This window comes from Channa argus, chromosome 21 (assembly GCF_033026475.1).
Source record: "Channa argus isolate prfri chromosome 21, Channa argus male v1.0, whole genome shotgun sequence".
NCBI classification, from domain to species: domain Eukaryota; kingdom Metazoa; phylum Chordata; class Actinopteri; order Anabantiformes; family Channidae; genus Channa; species Channa argus.
The window spans coordinates 18,472,395-18,493,283 of record NC_090217.1 but is presented as its reverse complement, the minus strand read 5'-3'; the positions used below and the strand labels follow the sequence as shown (position 1 = coordinate 18,493,283).

At 45.8% G+C, this 20,889-nt stretch overlaps 22 non-coding genes across 22 annotated transcripts; 10 read left to right on the top strand and 12 right to left on the bottom strand.

The window, feature by feature from the left end:
- The first annotated feature begins 10 nt into the window (after positions 1 to 10).
- On the top strand, positions 11 to 82 carry trnae-cuc (transfer RNA glutamic acid (anticodon CUC)). Its single transcript has one exon. It is a non-coding gene; the product is annotated as a tRNA-Glu (tRNA).
- Positions 83 to 1,188: 1,106 nt separating this feature from the next.
- trnas-uga (transfer RNA serine (anticodon UGA)) lies at positions 1,189 to 1,270 on the bottom strand. Its single transcript has one exon. It is a non-coding gene; the product is annotated as a tRNA-Ser (tRNA).
- Positions 1,271 to 2,972: 1,702 nt separating this feature from the next.
- On the bottom strand, positions 2,973 to 3,054 carry trnas-cga (transfer RNA serine (anticodon CGA)). Its single transcript has one exon. It is a non-coding gene; the product is annotated as a tRNA-Ser (tRNA).
- A 1,147-nt stretch (positions 3,055 to 4,201) lies between these two features.
- trnas-uga (transfer RNA serine (anticodon UGA)) lies at positions 4,202 to 4,283 on the bottom strand. Its single transcript has one exon. It is a non-coding gene; the product is annotated as a tRNA-Ser (tRNA).
- Positions 4,284 to 5,976: 1,693 nt separating this feature from the next.
- trnas-uga (transfer RNA serine (anticodon UGA)) lies at positions 5,977 to 6,058 on the bottom strand. The gene has a single exon. It is a non-coding gene; the product is annotated as a tRNA-Ser (tRNA).
- A 1,702-nt stretch (positions 6,059 to 7,760) lies between these two features.
- trnas-cga (transfer RNA serine (anticodon CGA)) lies at positions 7,761 to 7,842 on the bottom strand. The gene has a single exon. It is a non-coding gene; the product is annotated as a tRNA-Ser (tRNA).
- A 1,147-nt stretch (positions 7,843 to 8,989) lies between these two features.
- On the bottom strand, positions 8,990 to 9,071 carry trnas-uga (transfer RNA serine (anticodon UGA)). Its single transcript has one exon. It is a non-coding gene; the product is annotated as a tRNA-Ser (tRNA).
- Positions 9,072 to 9,604: 533 nt separating this feature from the next.
- trnae-cuc (transfer RNA glutamic acid (anticodon CUC)) lies at positions 9,605 to 9,676 on the top strand. The gene has a single exon. It is a non-coding gene; the product is annotated as a tRNA-Glu (tRNA).
- A 1,345-nt stretch (positions 9,677 to 11,021) lies between these two features.
- Positions 11,022 to 11,093, top strand: trnae-cuc (transfer RNA glutamic acid (anticodon CUC)). The gene has a single exon. It is a non-coding gene; the product is annotated as a tRNA-Glu (tRNA).
- A 484-nt stretch (positions 11,094 to 11,577) lies between these two features.
- On the bottom strand, positions 11,578 to 11,659 carry trnas-cga (transfer RNA serine (anticodon CGA)). The gene has a single exon. It is a non-coding gene; the product is annotated as a tRNA-Ser (tRNA).
- Positions 11,660 to 11,778: 119 nt separating this feature from the next.
- Positions 11,779 to 11,850, top strand: trnae-cuc (transfer RNA glutamic acid (anticodon CUC)). Its single transcript has one exon. It is a non-coding gene; the product is annotated as a tRNA-Glu (tRNA).
- Positions 11,851 to 12,956: 1,106 nt separating this feature from the next.
- On the bottom strand, positions 12,957 to 13,038 carry trnas-uga (transfer RNA serine (anticodon UGA)). Its single transcript has one exon. It is a non-coding gene; the product is annotated as a tRNA-Ser (tRNA).
- A 534-nt stretch (positions 13,039 to 13,572) lies between these two features.
- Positions 13,573 to 13,644, top strand: trnae-cuc (transfer RNA glutamic acid (anticodon CUC)). Its single transcript has one exon. It is a non-coding gene; the product is annotated as a tRNA-Glu (tRNA).
- Positions 13,645 to 14,128: 484 nt separating this feature from the next.
- On the bottom strand, positions 14,129 to 14,210 carry trnas-cga (transfer RNA serine (anticodon CGA)). The gene has a single exon. It is a non-coding gene; the product is annotated as a tRNA-Ser (tRNA).
- Positions 14,211 to 15,803: 1,593 nt separating this feature from the next.
- Positions 15,804 to 15,875, top strand: trnae-cuc (transfer RNA glutamic acid (anticodon CUC)). The gene has a single exon. It is a non-coding gene; the product is annotated as a tRNA-Glu (tRNA).
- A 484-nt stretch (positions 15,876 to 16,359) lies between these two features.
- trnas-cga (transfer RNA serine (anticodon CGA)) lies at positions 16,360 to 16,441 on the bottom strand. The gene has a single exon. It is a non-coding gene; the product is annotated as a tRNA-Ser (tRNA).
- Positions 16,442 to 17,977: 1,536 nt separating this feature from the next.
- Positions 17,978 to 18,049, top strand: trnae-cuc (transfer RNA glutamic acid (anticodon CUC)). The gene has a single exon. It is a non-coding gene; the product is annotated as a tRNA-Glu (tRNA).
- A 484-nt stretch (positions 18,050 to 18,533) lies between these two features.
- On the bottom strand, positions 18,534 to 18,615 carry trnas-cga (transfer RNA serine (anticodon CGA)). Its single transcript has one exon. It is a non-coding gene; the product is annotated as a tRNA-Ser (tRNA).
- A 533-nt stretch (positions 18,616 to 19,148) lies between these two features.
- Positions 19,149 to 19,220, top strand: trnae-cuc (transfer RNA glutamic acid (anticodon CUC)). Its single transcript has one exon. It is a non-coding gene; the product is annotated as a tRNA-Glu (tRNA).
- Positions 19,221 to 19,704: 484 nt separating this feature from the next.
- On the bottom strand, positions 19,705 to 19,786 carry trnas-cga (transfer RNA serine (anticodon CGA)). Its single transcript has one exon. It is a non-coding gene; the product is annotated as a tRNA-Ser (tRNA).
- Positions 19,787 to 19,905: 119 nt separating this feature from the next.
- trnae-cuc (transfer RNA glutamic acid (anticodon CUC)) lies at positions 19,906 to 19,977 on the top strand. Its single transcript has one exon. It is a non-coding gene; the product is annotated as a tRNA-Glu (tRNA).
- A 502-nt stretch (positions 19,978 to 20,479) lies between these two features.
- Positions 20,480 to 20,551, top strand: trnae-cuc (transfer RNA glutamic acid (anticodon CUC)). Its single transcript has one exon. It is a non-coding gene; the product is annotated as a tRNA-Glu (tRNA).
- Positions 20,552 to 20,889: the final 338 nt, after the last annotated feature.

Sequence of the window (20,889 nt, the reverse complement as noted above, 5' to 3'; positions counted from 1 at the left end):
CTCTTGACTCTCCCTGATGGTCTAGTGGCTAGGATTCGGCGCTCTCACCGCCGCGGCCCGGGTTCGATTCCCGGTCAGGGAATTTGCTCATTTTGATGCCCTCCAATAACAATCTCCTGCAACTGTTTCCTCGTTCTTTTAGATTTCCTTGACATCATTCCTCACTTTGACACGCTTCAGTTGGGCTGATGAGTACAAATTCTATATGTACTGAACATGAATAAATTCACCTCTCTCAATTTTGAAACATGTGTGGAAGGGGGGCCACTTTTGTTGCTCTGTAATTCACTGGCTAAACCTCCAAGTCATGGGAAATGATTTAGACGGCCTACTTGGACAATGCATTGCCTAGGAATCCCACAGAGGGGTCGTGGGCTATGCAAGCAGCTCTGCACCCATATATACCCCCGACACTTTGAAGGTACGTCTTCAAATGTCAGCTCCTTCCAGAGACATTACTGCATTTACCGGCGTCCTCGTGGCTTGGAGTGTTTACATTTCTCCCACATCTGAATCCACAAAGCCATATTGTTATTGTTCATCCCCAAACTCTGCCATTTGACCCCATACTTTCAGACCATGCGCTACGTGAATGCCTGTGTGTAACACCTCCCCTTAGGAAGCAAATCCCACCTTCCACTTGAACAATGGGATAAAAGGGTCAAAGTTAAGGCTTACGTAGTAACAGGATGTGAACCTGCGCTGGTAATCTCCAGTGCACGTCGAGTCTATGGGGTTGAGCACGGGGACGAAACTGCATCCAACGGGAACATAGGATGCTGTCCCGGAACTGTTGGACTTTGACATATGAAGCCTCTAAGCGGGGATGACGTCAAGCACCGTCAAAGACAGTCCACATGTGAACTCTTGGCCGAAAGAATGCGCCAAGTTTTTAACATGGCATCAGTCAAAAGAGACTGCGACATAAGGAGCAGGTCAACCGCTCGTTTGGATCACAACAGGAGCCAAAATTGTCATCAATCTATATTTACTTAGCTGTTGCACAGAAAACTCAAATAATACGAGATCAATAGTCACAGGCCTTGCTGCTAAAGTCCATCAGGAACATTATTTGTTTTTGCCGCTTAATTCAGCTCAGGTGCGTTGGAAATGTCTGCACGTGTTATCTCCCTGGAGAAACCCATTATCACTGGAACACTGGGAAGAAAGGGCCAAAAGGGAGGCGCACGTAGCTGACAGGATTCGAACCTGCGCGGGGAAACCCCAATGGATTTCAAGTCCATCACCTTGACCACTCGGCCACAACTACTCAAAGATTGGAGGTGGGCTGCTTTCCTGGGATGACTGAACTTTGACAGCGTAAATCACAAATCGGCCACAATGTCAGGGAGCGTCAAGGAAGCTCCACATTAGAAATCTTGACCTAAACAGAGGGTAGACTTATTTACAGAACATGGGTCGAAACAAAAGGAGCTGTCAACCATTTTTTTTTCATTTACAGGAGGCGCAATAATTATTAGGAATTATTACTAAAGTTGCTGTTGCACTGAAAATGGAATTCAAATGAGATAACGGACTTGTTTTATAGAGAGGCCAATGAATTTGACAACAATATTTAACCTTTCAAAAGTGCAATCGTTGTATTATACATTTTGTGAATACCAAAGTTGGACCTGAGACCCCCTATACTGTAGCGGCTAGGAGTCTCGCTCAGGGAATGCTGACCGGCAGCAAGCCTCTGCTGCTTTCAAATGCGAAATAACGAGGTGTAACGACCAAATTTGTGGGAGCCTGACTACTGGGTTATATAGTTTTCATTCTCGCTCCTTCCCGTCTTGACTCTCCCTGATGGTCTAGTGGCTAGGATTCGGCGCTCTCACCGCCGCGGCCAGGATTCGATTCCCGGTCAGGGAAGTTGCTCATTTTGATCCTCTCCAATAACAATCTCCTGCAACTGTTTCCTCGTTCTTTTAGATTTCCTTGACATCATTCCTCACTTTGACACGCTTCAGTTGGGCTGATGAGTACAAATTCTATATGTGCTGAACATGAATAAATACACCTCTCTCCATTTTGAAACATGTGTGGAAGGGGGGCCACTTTTGTTGCTCTGTAATTCACTGGCTAAACCTCCAAGTCATGGGAAATGATTTAGACGGCCTACTTGGACAATGCATTGCCTAGGAATCCCACAGAGGGGTCGTGGGCTATGCAAGCAGCTCTGCACCCATATATACCCCCGACACTTTGAAGCTACGTCTTCAAATGTCAGCTCCTTCCAGAGACATTACTGCATTTACCGGCGTCCTCGTGGCTTGGAGTGTTTACATTTCTCCCACATCTGAATCCACAAAGCCATATTGTTATTGTTCATCCCCAAACTCTGCCATTTGACCCCATACTTTCAGACCATGCGCTACGTGAATGCCTGTGTGTAACACCTCCCCTTAGGAAGCAAATCCCACCTTCCACTTGAACAATGGGAAAAAAGGGTCAAACTTAAGGCTTACGTAGTAACAGGATGTGAACCTGCGCTGGTAATCTCCAGTGCACGTCGAGTCTATGGGGTTGAGCACGGGGACCAAACTTCATCCAACGGGAACATAGGATGCTGTCCTGGAACAGTTGGACGCTGACATATGAAGCCTCTAAGCGGGGATGACGTCAAGCACCGTCAAAGACAGTCCACATGTGAACTCTTGGCCGAAAGAATGCGCCAAGTTTTTAACATGGCATCAGTCAAAAGAGACTGCGACATAAGGAGCAGGTCAACCGCTCGTTTGGATCACAACAGGAGCCAAAATTGTCATCAATCTATATTTACTTAGCTGTTGCACAGAAAACTCAAATAATACGAGATCAATAGTCACAGGCCTTGCTGCTAAAGTCCATCAGGAACATTATTTGTTTTTGCCGCTTAATTCAGCTCAGGTGCGTTGGAAATGTCTGCACGTGTTATCTCCCTGGAGAAACCCATTATCACTGGAACACTGGGAAGAAAGGGAGGCATACGTAGCTGACAGGAGTCGAACCTGCGCAGGGAAACCCCAATGGATTTCGAGTCCATCGCCTTGACCACTCGGCCACAACTACTCAAAGACTCAAGCTGGGCTGCTTTCCAATGCGAAATAACGAGGTGTAACGACCAAACTTGTGGGAGCCTGACTACTGGGTTATATTGTTTTCATTCTCGTTCTTTCTCCTCTTGACTCTCCCTGATGGTCTAGTGGCTAGGATTCGGCGCTCTCACCGCCGCGGCCAGGATTCGATTCCCGGTCAGGGAAGTTGCTCATTTTGATGCTCTCCAATAACAATCTCCTGCAACTGTTTCCTCGTTCTTTTAGATTTCCTTGACATCATTCCTCACTTTGACACGCTTCAGTTGGGCTGATGAGTACAAATTCTATATGTACTGAAGATGAATAAATACACCTCTCTCAATTTTGAACCATGTGTGGAAGGGGGGCCACTTTTGTTGCTCTGTAATTCACTGGCTAAACCTCCAAGTCATGGGAAATGATTTAGACGGCCTACTTGGACAATGCATTGCCTAGGAATCCCACAGAGGGGTCGTGGGCTATGCAAGCAGCTCTGCACCCATATATACCCCCGACACTTTGAAGCTACGTCTTCAAATGTCAGCTCCTTCCAGAGACATTACTGCATTTACCGGCGTCTTCGTGGCTTGGAGTGTTTACATTTCTCCCACATCTGAATCCACAAAGCCATATTGTTATTGTTCATCCCCAAACTCTGCCATTTGACCCCATACTTTCAGACCATGCGCTACGTGAATGCCTGTGTGTAACACCTCCCCTTAGGAAGCAACTCCCACCTTCCACTTGAACAATGGGAAAAAAGGGTCAAAGTTAAGGTTTACGTAGTAACAGAATGTGAACCTGCGCTGGTGAACTCTTGGCCTCTAGAAAGCACGCGCCAAGTTTTTTACATGGCATCAGTCAAAAGAGACTGCGACATAAGGAGCAGGTCAACCGCTCGTTTGGATCACAACAGGAGCCAAAATTGTCATCAATCTATATTTACTTAGCTGTTGCACAGAAAACTCAAATAATACGAGATCAATAGTCACAGGCCTTGCTGCTAAAGTCCATCAGGAACATTATTTGTTTTTGCCGCTTAATTCAGCTCAGGTGCGTTGGAAATGTCTGCACGTGTTATCTCCCTGGAGAAACCCATTATCACTGGAACACTGGGAAGAAAGGGCCAAAAGGGAGGCGTACGTAGCTGACAGGATTTGAACCTGCGCGGGGAAACCCCAATGGATTTCAAGTCCATCGCCTTGACCACTCGCCCACAACTACTCAAAGATTTGAGATGGGTTGCTTTCCTGGGATGACTGAACTTTGACACCGCAAATCACACATCGGCCACAATGTCAGGGAGCGTCAAGGAAGCTCCACATTAGAAATCTTGACCTAAACAGAGGGTAGACTTATTTACAGAACATGGGTCGAAACAAAAGGAACTGTCAACCATTTTTTTTTCATTTACAGGAGGCGCAATAATTATTAGGAATTATTACTAAAGTTGCTGTTGCACTGAAAATGGAATTCAAATGAGATAACGGACTTGTTTTATAGAGAGGCCAATGAATTTGACAACAATATTTAACCTTTCAAAAGTGCAATCGTTGTATTATACATTTTGTGAATACCAAAGTTGGACCTGAGACCCCCTATGCTGTAGCGGCTAGGTGTCTCGCTCAGGGAATGCTGACCGGCAGCAAGCCTCTGCTGCTTTCAAATGCGAAATAACGAGGTGTAACGACCAAATTTGTGGGAGCCTGACTACTGGGTTATATAGTTTTCATTCTCGTTCTTTCTCCTCTTGACTCTCCCTGATGGTCTAGTGGCTAGGATTCGGCGCTCTCACCGCCGCGGCCAGGATTCGATTCCCGGTCAGGGAAGTTGCTCATTTTGATGCTCTCCAATAACAATCTCCTGCAACTGTTTCCTCGTTCTTTTAGATTTCCTTGACATCATTCCTCACTTTGACACGCTTCAGTTGGGCTGATGAGTACAAATTCTATATGTACTGAAGATGAATAAATACACCTCTCTCAATTTTGAACCATGTGTGGAAGGGGGGCCACTTTTGTTGCTCTGTAATTCACTGGCTAAACCTCCAAGTCATGGGAAATGATTTAGACGGCCTACTTGGACAATGCATTGCCTAGGAATCCCACAGAGGGGTCGTGGGCTATGCAAGCAGCTCTGCACCCATATATACCCCCGACACTTTGAAGCTACGTCTTCAAATGTCAGCTCCTTCCAGAGACATTACTGGATTTACCGGCGTCCTCGTGGCTTGGAGTGTTTACATTTCTCCCACATCTGAATCCACAAAGCCATATTGTTATTGTTCATCCCCAAACTCTGCCATTTGACCCCATACTTTCAGACCATGCGCTACGTGAATGCCTGTGTGTAACACCTCCCCTTAGGAAGCAAATCCCACCTTCCACTTGAACAATGGGAAAAAAGGGTCAAAGTTAAGGCTTACGTAGTAACAGGATGTGAACCTGCACTGGTAATCTCCAGTGCACGTCGAGTCTATGGGGTTGAGCACGGGGACCAAACTGCATCCAACGGGAACATAGGATGCTGTCCCGGAACAGTTGGACTTTGACATATGAAGCCTCTAAGCGGGGATGACGTCAAGCAACGTCAAAGACAGTCCACATGTGAACTCTTGGCCGAAAGAATGCGCCAAGTTTTTTACATGGCATCAGTCAAAAGAGACTGCGACATAAGGAGCAGGTCAACCGCTCGTTTGGATCACAACAGGAGCCAAAATTGTCATCAATCTATATTTACTTAGCTGTTGCACAGAAAACTCAAATAATACGAGATCAATAGTCACAGGCCTTGCTGCTAAAGTCCATCAGGAACATTATTTGTTTTTGCCGCTTAATTCAGCTCAGGTGCGTTGGAAATGTCTGCACGTGTTATCTCCCTGGAGAAACCCATTATCACTGGAACACTGGGAGGCATACGTAGCTGACAGGATTCGAACCTGCGCGGGGAAACCCCAATGGATTTCAAGTCCATCGCCTTGACCACTCGGCCACAACTACTCAAAGATTGGAGGTGGGCTGCTTTCCTGGGATGACTGAACTTTGACAGCGTAAATCACAAATCGGCCACAATGTCAGGGAGCGTCAAGGAAGCTCCACATTAGAAATCTTGACCTAAACAGAGGGTAGACTTATTTACAGAACATGGGTCGAAACAAAAGGAGCTGTCAACCATTTTTTTTTCATTTACAGGAGGCGTAATAATTATTAGGAATTATTACTAAAGTTGCTGTTGCACTGAAAATGGAATTCAAATGAGATAACGGACTTGTTTTATAGAGAGGCCAATGAATTTGACAACAATATTTAACCTTTCAAAAGTGCAATCGTTGTATTATACATTTTGTGAATACCAAAGTTGGACCTGAGACCCCCTATACTGTAGCGGCTAGGAGTCTCGCTCAGGGAATGCTGACCGGCAGCAAGCCTCTGCTGCTTTCAAATGCGAAATAACGAGGTGTAACGACCAAATTTGTGGGAGCCTGACTACTGGGTTATATAGTTTTCATTCTCGCTCCTTCCCGTCTTGACTCTCCCTGATGGTCTAGTGGCTAGGATTCGGCGCTCTCACCGCCGCGGCCAGGATTCGATTCCCGGTCAGGGAAGTTGCTCATTTTGATCCTCTCCAATAACAATCTCCTGCAACTGTTTCCTCGTTCTTTTAGATTTCCTTGACATCATTCCTCACTTTGACACGCTTCAGTTGGGCTGATGAGTACAAATTCTATATGTGCTGAACATGAATAAATACACCTCTCTCCATTTTGAAACATGTGTGGAAGGGGGGCCACTTTTGTTGCTCTGTAATTCACTGGCTAAACCTCCAAGTCATGGGAAATGATTTAGACGGCCTACTTGGACAATGCATTGCCTAGGAATCCCACAGAGGGGTCGTGGGCTATGCAAGCAGCTCTGCACCCATATATACCCCCGACACTTTGAAGCTACGTCTTCAAATGTCAGCTCCTTCCAGAGACATTACTGCATTTACCGGCGTCCTCGTGGCTTGGAGTGTTTACATTTCTCCCACATCTGAATCCACAAAGCCATATTGTTATTGTTCATCCCCAAACTCTGCCATTTGACCCCATACTTTCAGACCATGCGCTACGTGAATGCCTGTGTGTAACACCTCCCCTTAGGAAGCAAATCCCACCTTCCACTTGAACAATGGGAAAAAAGGGTCAAAGTTAAGGCTTACGTAGTAACAGGATGTGAACCTGCGCTGGTAATCTCCAGTGCACGTCGAGTCTATGGGGTTGAGCACGGGGACCAAACTTCATCCAACGGGAACATAGGATGCTGTCCTGGAACAGTTGGACGTTGACATATGAAGCCTCTAAGCGGGGATGACGTCAAGCACCGTCAAAGACAGTCCACATGTGAACTCTTGGCCGAAAGAATGCGCCAAGTTTTTAACATGCCATCAGTCAAAAGAGACTGCGACATAAGGAGCAGGTCAACCGCTCGTTTGGATCACAACAGGAGCCAAAATTGTCATCAATCTATATTTACTTAGCTGTTGCACAGAAAACTCAAATAATACGAGATCAATAGTCACAGGCCTTGCTGCTAAAGTCCATCAGGAACATTATTTGTTTTTGCCGCTTAATTCAGCTCAGGTGCGTTGGAAATGTCTGCACGTGTTATCTCCCTGGAGAAACCCATTATCACTGGAACACTGGGAAGAAAGGGAGGCATACGTAGCTGACAGGAGTCGAACCTGCGCAGGGAAACCCCAATGGATTTCGAGTCCATCGCCTTGACCACTCGGCCACAACTACTCAAAGACTCAAGCCGGGCTGCTTTCCAATGCGAAATAACGAGGTGTAACGACCAAACTTGTGGGAGCCTGACTACTGGGTTATATTGTTTTCATTCTCGTTCTTTCTCCTCTTGACTCTCCCTGATGGTCTAGTGGCTAGGATTCGGCGCTCTCACCGCCGCGGCCAGGATTCGATTCCCGGTCAGGGAAGTTGCTCATTTTGATGCTCTCCAATAACAATCTCCTGCAACTGTTTCCTCGTTCTTTTAGATTTCCTTGACATCATTCCTCACTTTGACACGCTTCAGTTGGGCTGATGAGTACAAATTCTATATGTACTGAAGATGAATAAATACACCTCTCTCAATTTTGAACCATGTGTGGAAGGGGGGCCACTTTTGTTGCTCTGTAATTCACTGGCTAAACCTCCAAGTCATGGGAAATGATTTAGACGGCCTACTTGGACAATGCATTGCCTAGGAATCCCACAGAGGGGTCGTGGGCTATGCAAGCAGCTCTGCACCCATATATACCCCCGACACTTTGAAGCTACGTCTTCAAATGTCAGCTCCTTCCAGAGACATTACTGGATTTACCGGCGTCCTCGTGGCTTGGAGTGTTTACATTTCTCCCACATCTGAATCCACAAAGCCATATTGTTATTGTTCATCCCCAAACTCTGCCATTTGACCCCATACTTTCAGACCATGCGCTACGTGAATGCCTGTGTGTAACACCTCCCCTTAGGAAGCAACTCCCACCTTCCACTTGAACAATGGGAAAAAAGGGTCAAAGTTAAGGTTTACGTAGTAACAGAATGTGAACCTGCGCTGGTGAACTCTTGGCCTCTAGATAGCACGCGCCAAGTTTTTTACATGGCATCAGTCAAAAGAGACTGCGACATAAGGAGCAGGTCAACCGCTCGTTTGGATCACAACAGGAGCCAAAATTGTCATCAATCTATATTTACTTAGCTGTTGCACAGAAAACTCAAATAATACGAGATCAATAGTCACAGGCCTTGCTGCTAAAGTCCATCAGGAACATTATTTGTTTTTGCCGCTTAATTCAGCTCAGGTGCGTTGGAAATGTCTGCACGTGTTATCTCCCTGGAGAAACCCATTATCACTGGAACACTGGGAAGAAAGGGCCAAAAGGGAGGCATACGTAGCTGACAGGATTCGAATCTGCGCGGGGAAACCCCAATGGATTTCAAGTCCATCGCCTTGACCACTCAGCCACAACTACTCAAAGATTGGAGGTGGGCTGCTTTCCTGGTATGACTGAACTTTGACAGCGTAAATCACACATCGGCCACAATGTCAGGGAGCGTCAAGGAAGCTCCACATTAGAAATCTTGACCTAAACAGAGGGTAGACTTATTTACAGAACATGGGTCGAAACAAAAGGAGCTGTCAACCATTTTTTTTTCATTTACAGGAGGCGCAATAATTATTAGGAATTATTACTAAAGTTGCTGTTGCACTGAAAATGGAATTCAAATGAGAAAATGGACTTGTTTTATAGAGAGGCCAATGAATTTGACAACAATATTTAACCTTTCAAAAGTGCAATCGTTGTATTATACATTTTGTGAATACCAAAGTTGGACCTGAGACCCCCTATACTGTAGCGGCTAGGAGTCTCGCTCAGGGAATGCTGACCGGCAGCAAGCCTCTGCTACTTTCAAATGCGAAATAACGAGGTGTAACGACCAAATTTGTGGGAGCCTGACTACTGGGTTATATAGTTTTCATTCTCGCTCCTTCCCGTCTTGACTCTCCCTGATGGTCTAGTGGCTAGGATTCGGCGCTCTCACCGCCGCGGCCCGGGTTCGATTCCCGGTCAGGGAATTAGATCACATTGATGCTCTCCAATAACAATCTCCTGCAACTGTTTCCTCGTTCTTTTAGATTTCCTTGACATCATTCCTCACTTTGACACGCTTCAGTTGGGCTGATGAGTACAAATTGTATATGTGCTGAACATGAATAAATACACCTCTCTCCATTTTGAAACATGTGTGGAAGTGGGGCCACTTTTGTTGCTCTGTAATTCACTGGCTAAACCTCCAAGTCATGGGAAATGATTTAGACGGCCTACTTGGACAATGCATTGCCTAGGAATCCCACAGAGGGGTCGTGGGCTATGCAAGCAGCTCTGCACCCATATATACCCCCGACACTTTGAAGCTACGTCTTCAAACGTCAGCTCCTTCCAGAGACATTACTGCATTTACCGGCGTCCTCGTGGCTTGGAGTGTTTACATTTCTCCCACATCTGAATCCACAAAGCCATATTGTTATTGTTCATCCCCAAACTCTGCCATTTGACCCCATACTTTCAGACCATGCGCTACGTGAATGCCTGTGTGTAACACCTCCCCTTAGGAAGCAAATCCCACCTTCCACTTGAACAATGGGAAAAAAGGGTCAAAGTTAAGGCTTACGTAGTAACAGGATGTGAACCTGCGCTGGTAATCTCCAGTGCACGTCGAGTCCATGGGGTTGAGCACGGGGACCAAACTGCATCCAACGGGAACATAGGATGCTGTCCCGGAACAGTTGGACTTTGACATATGAAGCCTCTAAGCGGGGATGACGTCAAGCACCGTCAAAGACAGTCCACATGTGAACTCTTGGCCGAAAGAATGCGCCAAGTTTTTTACATGGCATCAGTCAAAAGAGACTGCGACATAAGGAGCAGGTCAACCGCTCGTTTGGATCACAACAGGAGCCAAAATTGTCATCAATCTATATTTACTTAGCTGTTGCACAGAAAACTCAAATAATACGAGATCAATAGTCACAGGCCTTGCTGCTAAAGTCCATCAGGAACATTATTTGTTTTTGCCGCTTAATTCAGCTCAGGTGCGTTGGAAATGTCTTCACGTGTTATCTCCCTGGAGAAACCCATTATCACTGGAACACTGTGAAGAAAGGGCCAAAAGGGAGGCATACGTAGCTGACAGGATTCCTTTCAAAAGTGCAATTGTTGTAATATACATTTTGTGAATACCAAAGTTGGACCTGAGACCCACTATACTGTAGCGGCTAGGAGTCTCGCTCAGGGAATGCTGACCGGCAGCAAGCCTCTGCTGCTTTCAAATGCGAAATAACGAGGTGTAACGACCAAATTTGTGGGAGCCTGACTACTGGGTTATATAGTTTTCATTCTCGCTCCTTACCGTCTTGACTCTCCCTGATGGTCTAGTGGCTAGGATTCGGCGCTCTCACCGCCGCGGCCCGGGTTCGATTCCCGGTCAGGGAATTAGATCACATTGATGCTCTCCAATAACAATCTCCTGCAACTGTTTCCTTGTGCTTTTAGATCTCCATCACATCATTCCACACTTTGACACATTTCAGTTGGGCTGATAAGTACAAATTCTATATGAACTGAAGATGAATAAATACACCTCTCTCAATGTTGAAAGATGTATAGAAGGGGGCCCGCTTTTGTTGATCCCCATCACATTTTAAATAACAACGTACAGTTGCCAATGTAGCAGCTGGTATAAAAACGGAGGGTCCCAACTTGCATACAGACCCGGCTGATGGATTGACAGTTTTGAGGGGTTTTGCTGTAATTCATTGACTAAACCTCCAAGTCATGGGAAATGATTTAGAAGGCCTACTTGGACAATGCATTGGCTAGGAATTCAGGAGCGTTGGGAATGTCTGCATGCGTTATCTCCCTGGAGAAACCCATTATCACTGGAACACTGGGAAGAAAGGGCCAAAAGGGAGGGATATGTAGCTGGCAGGATTCCAACCTGCGCGGGGAAACCCCAATGGATTTCGAGTCCATCGCCTTGACCACTCGGCCACAACTACTCAAAGACTCAAGCCGGGCTGCTTTCCAATGCGAAATAACGAGGTGTAACGACCAAACTTGTGGGAGCCTGACTACTGGGTTATATTGTTTTCATTCTCGTTCTTTCTCCTCTTGACTCTCCCTGATGGTCTAGTGGCTAGGATTCGGCGCTCTCACCGCCGCGGCCCGGGTTCGATTCCTGGTCAGGGAATTAGATCACATTGATGCTCTCCAATAACAATCTCCTGCAACTGTTTCCTCGTTCTTTTAGATTTCCTTGACATCATTCCTCACTTTGACACGCTTCAGTTGGGCTGATGAGTACAAATTCTACATGTGCTGAACATGAATAAATACACCTCTCTCCATTTTGAAACATGTGTGGAAGGGGGGCCACTTTTGTTGCTCTGTAATTCACTGGCTAAACCTCCAAGTCATGGGAAATGATTTAGACGGCCTACTTGGACAATGCATTGCCTAGGAATCCCACAGAGGGGTCGTGGGCTATGCAAGCAGCTCTGCACCCATATATACCCCCGACACTTTGAAGCTACGTCTTCAAATGTCAGCTCCTTCCAGAGACATTACTGCATTTACCGGCGTCCTCGTGGCTTGGAGTGTTTACATTTCTCCCACATCTGAATCCACAAAGCCATATTGTTATTGTTCATCCCCAAACTCTGCCATTTGACCCCCTACTTTCAGACCATGCGCTACGTGAATGCCTGTGTGTAACACCTCCCCTTAGGAAGCAAATCCCACCTTCCACTTGAACAATGGGAAAAAAGGGTCAAAGTTAAGGCTTACGTAGTAACAGGATGTGAACCTGCGCTGGTAATCTCCAGTGCACGTCGAGTCTATGGGGTTGAGCATGGGGACCAAACTGCATCCAACGGGAACATAGGATGCTGTCCCGGAACAGTTGGACATTGACATTTGAAGCTTCTAAGCGGGGATGACGTCAAGCACCGTCAAAGACAGTCCACATGTGAACTCTTGGCCGAAAGAATGCGCCAAGTTTTTTACATGGCATCAGTCAAAAGAGACTGCGACATAAGGAGCAGGTCAACCGCTCGTTTGGATCACAACAGGAGCAAAAATTGTCATCAATCTATATTTAATTAGCTGTTGCACAGAAAACTCAAATAATACGAGATCAATAGTCACAGGCCTTGCTGCTAAAGTCCATCAGGAACATTATTTGTTTTTGCCACTTAATTCAGCTCAGGTGCATTGGAAATTTCTGCACGTGTTATCTCCCTGGAGAAACCCATTATCACTGGAACACTGGGAAGAAAGGGCCAAAAGGGAGGCGTACGTAGCTGACAGGATTCGAACCTGCGCGGGGAAACCCCAATGGATTTCAAGTCCATCGCCTTGACCACTCGGCCACAACTACTCAAAGATTGGAGGTGGGCTGCTTTCCTGGGATGACTGAACTTTGACAGCGTAAATCACACATCGGCCACAATGTCAGGGAGCGTCAAGGAAGCTCCACATTAGAAATCTTGACCTAAACAGAGGGTAGACTTATTTACAGAACATGGGTCGAAACAAAAGGAGCTGTCAACCATTTTTTTTTTCATTTACAGGAGGCGCAATAATTATTAGGAATTATTACTAAAGTTGCTGTTGCACTGAAAATGGAATTCAAATGAGATAACGGACTTGTTTTATAGAGAGGCCAATGAATTTGACAACAATATTTAACCTTTCAAAAGTGCAATCGTTGTATTATACATTTTGTGAATACCAAAGTTGGACCTGAGACCCCCTATACTGTAGCGGCTAGGAGTCTCGCTCAGGGAATGCTGACCGGCAGCAAGCCTCTGCTGCTTTCCAATGCGAAATAACGAGGTGTAACGACCAAATTTGTGGGAGCCTGACTACTGGGTTATTTAGTTTTCATTCTCGCTCCTTCCCGTCTTGACTCTCCCTGATGGTCTAGTGGCTAGGATTCGGTGCTCTCACCGCCGCGGCCCGGGTTCGATTCCCGGTCAGGGAATTAGATCACATTGATGCTCTCCAATAACAATCTCCTGCAACTGTTTCCTTGTGCTTTTAGATCTCCATCACATCATTCCACACTTTGACACACTTCAGTTGGGCTGATAAGTACAAATTCTATATGAACTGAAGATGAATAAATACACCTCTCTCAATGTTGAAAGATGTATAGAAGGGTGCCCGCTTTTGTTGCTCCCCATCACATTTTAAAGAACAACGTACAGTTGCCAATGTAGCAGCTGGTATAAAAACGGAGGATCCCAACTTGCATACAGACCCGGCTGATGGATTGACAGTTTTGATGGGTTTTGCTGTAATTCATTGACTAAACCTCCAAGTCATGGGAAATGATTTAGAAGGCCTACTTGGACAATGCATTGGCTAGGAATTCAGGAGCGTTGGGAATGTCTGCATGCGTTATCTCCCTGGAGAAACCCATTATCACTGGAACACTGGGAAGAAAGGGCCAAAAGGGAGGGATACGTAGCTGGCAGGATTCGAACCTGCGCGGAGAAACCCCAATGGATTTCGAGTCCATCGCCTTGACCACTCAGCCACAACTACTCAAAGACTCAAGCCGGGCTGCTTTCCAATGCGAAATAACGAGATGTAACGACCAAACTTGTGGGAGCCTGACTACTGCGTTATATTGTTTTCATTCTCGTTCTTTCTCCTCTTGACTCTCCCTGATGGTCTAGTGGCTAGGATTCGGCGCTCTCACCGCCGCGGCCAGGATTCGATTCCCGGTCAGGGAAGTTGCTCATTTTGATGCTCTCCAATAACAATCTCCTGCAACTGTTTCCTCGTTCTTTTAGATTTCCTTGACATCATTCCTCACTTTGACACGCTTCAGTTGGGCTGATGAGTACAAATTCTATATGTGCTGAACATGAATAAATTCACCTCTCTCCATTTTGAAACATGTGTGGAAGGGGGGCCACTTTTGTTGCTCTGTAATTCACTGGCTAAACCTCCAAGTCATGGGAAATGATTTAGACGGCCTACTTGGACAATGCATTGCCTAGGAATCCCACAGAGGGGTCGTGGGCTATGCAAGCAGCTCTGCACCCATATATACCCCCGACACTTTGAAGATACGTCTTCAAATGTCAGCTCCTTCCAGAGACATTACTGCATTTACCGGCGTCCTCGTGGCTTGGAGTGTTTACATTTCTCCCACATCTGAATCCACAAAGCCATATTGTTATTGTTCATCCCCAAACTCTGCCATTTGACCCCATACTTTCAGACCATGCGCTACGTGAATGCCTGTGTGTAACACCTCCCCTTAGGAAGCAAATCCCACCTTCCACTTGAACAATGGGAAAAAAGGGTCAAAGTTAAGGCTTACGTAGTAACAGGATGTGAACCTGCGCTGGTAATCTCCAGTGCACGTCGAGTCTATGGGGTTGAGCACGGGGACCAAACTGCATCCAACGGGAACATAGGATGCTGTCCCGGAACAGTTGGACGTTGACATATGAAGCCTCTAAGCGGGGATGACGTCAAGCACCGTCAAAGACAGTCCACATGTGAACTCTTGGCCGAAAGAATGCGCCAAGTTTTTAACATGGCATCAGTCAAAAGAGACTGCGACATAAGGAGCAGGTCAACCGCTCGTTTGGATCACAACAGGAGCCAAAATTGTCATCAATCTATATTTACTTAGCTGTTGCACAGAAAACTCAAATAATACGACATCAATAGTCAAAGGCCTTGCTGCTAAAGTCCATCAGGAACATTATTTGTTTTGTTTAAGGAAGCTCCACATTAGAAATCTTGACCTAAACAGAGGGTAGACTTATCTACAGAACATGGATCGAAACAAAAGGAGCTGTCAACCATTTTTTTTTCATTTGCACTGAAAATGGAATTCAAATGAGATAACGGACTTGTTTTATAGAGAGGCCAATGAATTTGACAACAATATTTAACCTTTCAAAAGTGCAATCGTTGTATTATACATTTTGTGAATACCAAAGTTGGACCTGAGACCCCCTATACTGTAGCGGCTAGGAGTCTCGCTCAGGGAATGCTGACCGGCAGCAAGCCTCTGCTGCTTTCCAATGCGAAATAACGAGGTGTAACGACCAAATTTGTGGGAGCCTGACTACTGGGTTATATAGTTTTCATTCTCGCTCCTTCCCGTCTTGACTCTCCCTGATGGTCTAGTGGCTAGGATTCGGCGCTCTCACCGCCGCGGCCCGGGTTCGATTCCCGGTCAGGGAATTAGATCACATTGATGCTCTCCAATAACAATCTCCTGCAACTGTTTCCTTGTGCTTTTAGATCTCCATCACATCATTCCACACTTTGACACATTTCAGTTGGGCTGATAAGTACAAATTCTATATGAACTGAAGTTGAATAAATACACCTCTCTCAATGTTGAAAGATGTATAGAAGGGGGCCCGCTTTTGTTGATCCCCATCACATTTTAAATAACAACGTACAGTTGCCAATGTAGCAGCTGGTATAAAAACGGAGGATCCCAACTTGCATACAGACCCGGCTGATGGATTGACAGTTTTGAGGGGTTTTGCTGTAATTCATTGACTAAACCTCCAAGTCATGGGAAATGATTTAGAAGGCCTACTTAGACAATGCATTGGGTAGGAATTCAGGAGCGTTGGGAATGTCTGCATGCGTTATCTCCCTGGAGAAACCCATTATCACTGGAACACTGGGAAGAAAGGGCCAAAAGGGAGGGATACGTAGCTGGCAGGATTCCAACCTGCGCGGGGAAACCCCAATGGATTTCGAGTCCATCGCCTTGACCACTCGGCCACAACTACTCAAAGACTCAAGCCGGGCTGCTTTCCAATGCGAACTAACGAGGTGTAACGACCAAACTTGTGGGAGCCTGACTACTGGGTTATATTGTTTTTATTCTCGTTCTTTCTCCTCTTGACTCTCCCTGATGGTCTAGTGGCTAGGATTCGGCGCTCTCACCGCCGCGGCCTGGGTTCGATTCCTGGTCAGGGAATTAGATCACATTGATGCTCTCCAATAACAATCTCCTGCAACTGTTTCCTCGTTCTTTTAGATTTCCTTGACATCATTCCTCACTTTGACACGCTTAAGTTGGGCTGATGAGTACAAATTCTATATGTGCTGAACATGAATAAATACACCTCTCTCCATTTTGAAACATGTGTGGAAGGGGGGCCACTTTTGTTGCTCTGTAATTCACTGGCTAAACCTCCAAGTCATGGGAAATTATTTAGACGGCCTACTTGGACAATGCATTGCCTAGGAATCCCACAGAGGGGTCGTGGGCTATGCAAGCAGCTCTGCACCCATATATACCCCCGACACTTTGAAGCTACGTCTTCAAATGTCAGCTCCTTCCAGAGACATTACTGCATTTACCGGCGTCCTCGTGGCTTGGAGTGTTTACATTTCTCCCACATCTGAATCCACAAAGCCATATTGTTATTGTTCATCCCCAAACTCTGCCATTTGACCCCATACTTTCAGACCATGCGCTACGTGAATGCCTGTGTGTAACACCTCCCCTTAGGAAGCAAATCCCACCTTCCACTTGAACAATGGGAAAAAAGGGTCAAAGTTAAGGCTTACGTAGTAACAGGATGTGAACCTGCGCTGGTAATCTCCAGTGCACGTCGAGTCTATGGGGTTGAGCACGGGGACCAAACTGCATCCAACGGGAACATAGGATGCTGTCCCGGAACAGTTGGACTTTGACATATGAAGCCTCTAAGCGGGGATGACGTCAAGCACCGTCAAAGACAGTCCACATGTGAACTCTTGGCCAAAAGAATGCGCCAAGTTTTTTACATGGCATCAGTCAAAAGAGACTGCGACATAAGGAGCAGGTCAACCGCTCGTTTGGATCACAACAGGAGCCAAAATTGTCATCAATCTATATTTACTTAGCTGTTGCACAGAAAACTCAAATAATACGAGATCAATAGTCACAGGCCTTGCTGCTAAAGTCCATCAGGAACATTATTTGTTTTTGCCGCTTAATTCAGCTCAGGTGCGTTTGAAATGTCTTCACGTGTTATCTCCCTGGAGAAACCCATTATCACTGGAACACTGGGAAGAAAGGGCCAAAAGGGAGGCATACGTAGCTGACAGGATTCCTTTCAAAAGTGCAATTGTTGTAATATACATTTTGTGAATACCAAAGTTGGACCTGAGACCCCCTATACTGTAGCGGCTAGGAGTCTCGCTCAGGGAATGCTGACCGGCAGCAAGCCTCTGCTGCTTTCCAATGCGAAATAACGAGGTGTAACGACCAAATTTGTGGGAGCCTGACTACTGGGTTATATAGTTTTCATTCTCGCTCCTTCCCGTCTTGACTCTCCTTGATGGTCTAGTGGCTAGGATTCGGCGCTCTCACCGCCGCGGCCCGGGTTCGATTCTCGGTCAGGGAATTAGATAACATTGATGCTCTCCAATAACAATCTCCTGCAACTGTTTCCTTGTGCTTTTAGATCTCCATCACATCATTCCACACTTTGACACATTTCAGTTGGGCTGATAAGTACAAATTCTATATGAACTGAAGATGAATAAATACACCTCTCTCAATGTTGAAAGATGTATAGAAGGGGGCCCGCTTTTGTTGCTCCCCATCACATTTTAAAGAACAACGTACAGTAGCCAATGTAGCAGCTGGTATAAAAACAGAGGATCCCAACTTGCATACAGACCTGGCTGATGGATTGACAGTTTTGAGGGGTTTTGCTGTAATTCATTGACTAAACCTCCAAGTCATGGGAAATGATTTAGAAGGCCTACTTGGACAATGCATTGGCTAGGAATTCAGGAGCGTTGGGAATGTCTCCATGCGTTATCTCCCTGGAGAAACCCATTATCACTGGAACACTGGGAAGAAAGGGCCAAAAGGGAGGGATACGTAGCTGGCAGCATTCCAACCTGCGCGGGGAAACCCCAATGGATTTCGAGTCCATCGCCTTGACCACTCGGCCACAACTACTCAAAGATTGGAGGTGGGCTGCTTTCCTGGGATGACTGAACTTTGACAGCGTAAATCACAAATCGGCCACAATGTCAGGGAGCGTCAAGGAAGCTCCACATTAGAAATCTTGACGTAAACAGAGGGTAGACTTATTTACAGAACATGGGTCGAAACAAAAGGAGCTGTCAACCATTTTTTTTTCATTTACAGGAGGCGCAATAATTATTAGGAATTATTACTAAAGTTGCTGTTGCACTGAAAATGGAATTCAAATGAGATAACGGACTTGTTTTATAGAGAGGCCAATGAATTTGACAACAATATTTAACCTTTCAAAAGTGCAATCGTTGTATTATACATTTTGTGAATACCAAAGTTGGACCTGAGACCCCCTATACTGTAGCGGCTAGGAGTCTCGCTCAGGGAATGCTGACCGGCAGCAAGCCTCTGCTGCTTTCAAATGCGAAATAACGAGGTGTAAGGACCAAATTTGTGGGAGCCTGACTACTGGGTTATATAGTTTTCATTCTCGCTCGTTCCCATCTTGACTCTCCCTGATGGTCTAGTGGCTAGGATTCGGCGCTCTCACCGCCGTGGCCCGGGTTCGATTCCCGGTCAGGGAATTAGATCACATTGATGCTCTCCAATAACAATCTCCTGCAACTGTTTCCTTGTGCTTTTAGATCTCCATCACATCATTCCACACTTTGACACACTTCAGTTGGGCTGATAAGTACAAATTCTATATGAACTGAAGATGAATAAATACACCTCTCTCAATGTTGAAAGATGTATAGAAGGGGGCCCGGTTTTGTTGCTCCCCATCACATTTTAAAGAACAACGTACAGTTGCCAATATAGCAGCTGGTATAAAAACGGAGGATCCCAACTTGCATACAGACCCGGCTGATGGATTGACAGTTTTGAGGGGTTTTGCTGTAATTCATTGACTAAACCTCCAAGTCATGGGAAACGATTTAGAAGGCCTACTTGGACAATGCATTGGCTAGGAATTCAGGAGCGTTGGGAATGTCTGCATGCGTTATCTCCCTGAAGAAACCCATTATCACTGGAACACTGGGAAGAAAGGGCCAAAAGGGAGGCATAAGTAGCTGACAGGATTCGAAACTGCGCAGGGAAACCCCAATGGATTTCGAGTCCATCGCCTTGACCACTCGGCCAGAACTACTCAAAGACTCAAGCCGGGCTGCTTTCCAATGCGAACTAACGAGGTGTAACGACCAAACTTGTGGGAGCCTGACTACTGGGTTATATAGTTTTCATTCTCGCTCCTTCCCGTCTTGACTCTCCCTGATGGTCTAGTGGCTAGGATTCGGCGCTCTCACCGCCGCGGCCCGGGTTTGATTCCCGGTCAGGGAATTAGATTACATTGATGCTCTCCAATTGGAGGTGGGCTGCTTTCCTGGGATGACTGAACTTTGACAGCGTAAATCACACATCGGCCACAATGTCAGGGATCGTCAAGGAAGATCCACATTAGAAATCTTGACCTAAACAGAGGGTAGACTTATTTACAGAACATGGATCGAAACAAAAGGAGCTGTCAACCATTTTTTTTTTCATTTGCACTGAAAATGTAATTCAAATGAGATAACGGACTTGTTTTATAGAGAGGCCAATGAATTTGACAACAATATTTAACCTTTCAAAAGTGCAATCGTTGTATTATACATTTTGTGAATACCAAAGTTGGACCTGAGACCCCCTATACTGTAGCTAGGAGTCTCGCTCAGGGAATGCTGACCGGCAGCAAGCCTCTGCTGCTTTCCAATGCGAAATAACGAGGTGTAACGACCAAATTTGTGGGAGCCTGACTACTGGGTTATATAGTTTTCATTCTCGCTCCTTCCCGTCTTGACTCTCCCTGATGGTCTAGTGGCTAGGATTCGGCGCTCTCACCGCCGCGGCCAGGGTTCGATTCCCGGTCAGGGAATTAGATCACATTGATGCTCTCAAATAACAATCTCCTGCAACTGTTTCCTTGTGCTTTTAGATCTCCATCACATCATTCCACACTTTGACACACTTCAGTTGACTGCGACATAAGGAGCAGGTCAACTGCTCGTTTGGATCACAACAGGAGCCAAAATTGTCATCAATCTATATTTACTTAGCTGTTGCACAGAAAACTCAAATAATACAAGATCAATAGTCACAGGCCTTGCTGCTAAAGTCCATCAGGAACATTATTTGTTTTTGCCACTTAATTCAGCTCAGGTGCATTGGAAATGTCTGCACGTGTTATCTCCTTGGAGAAACCCATTATCACTG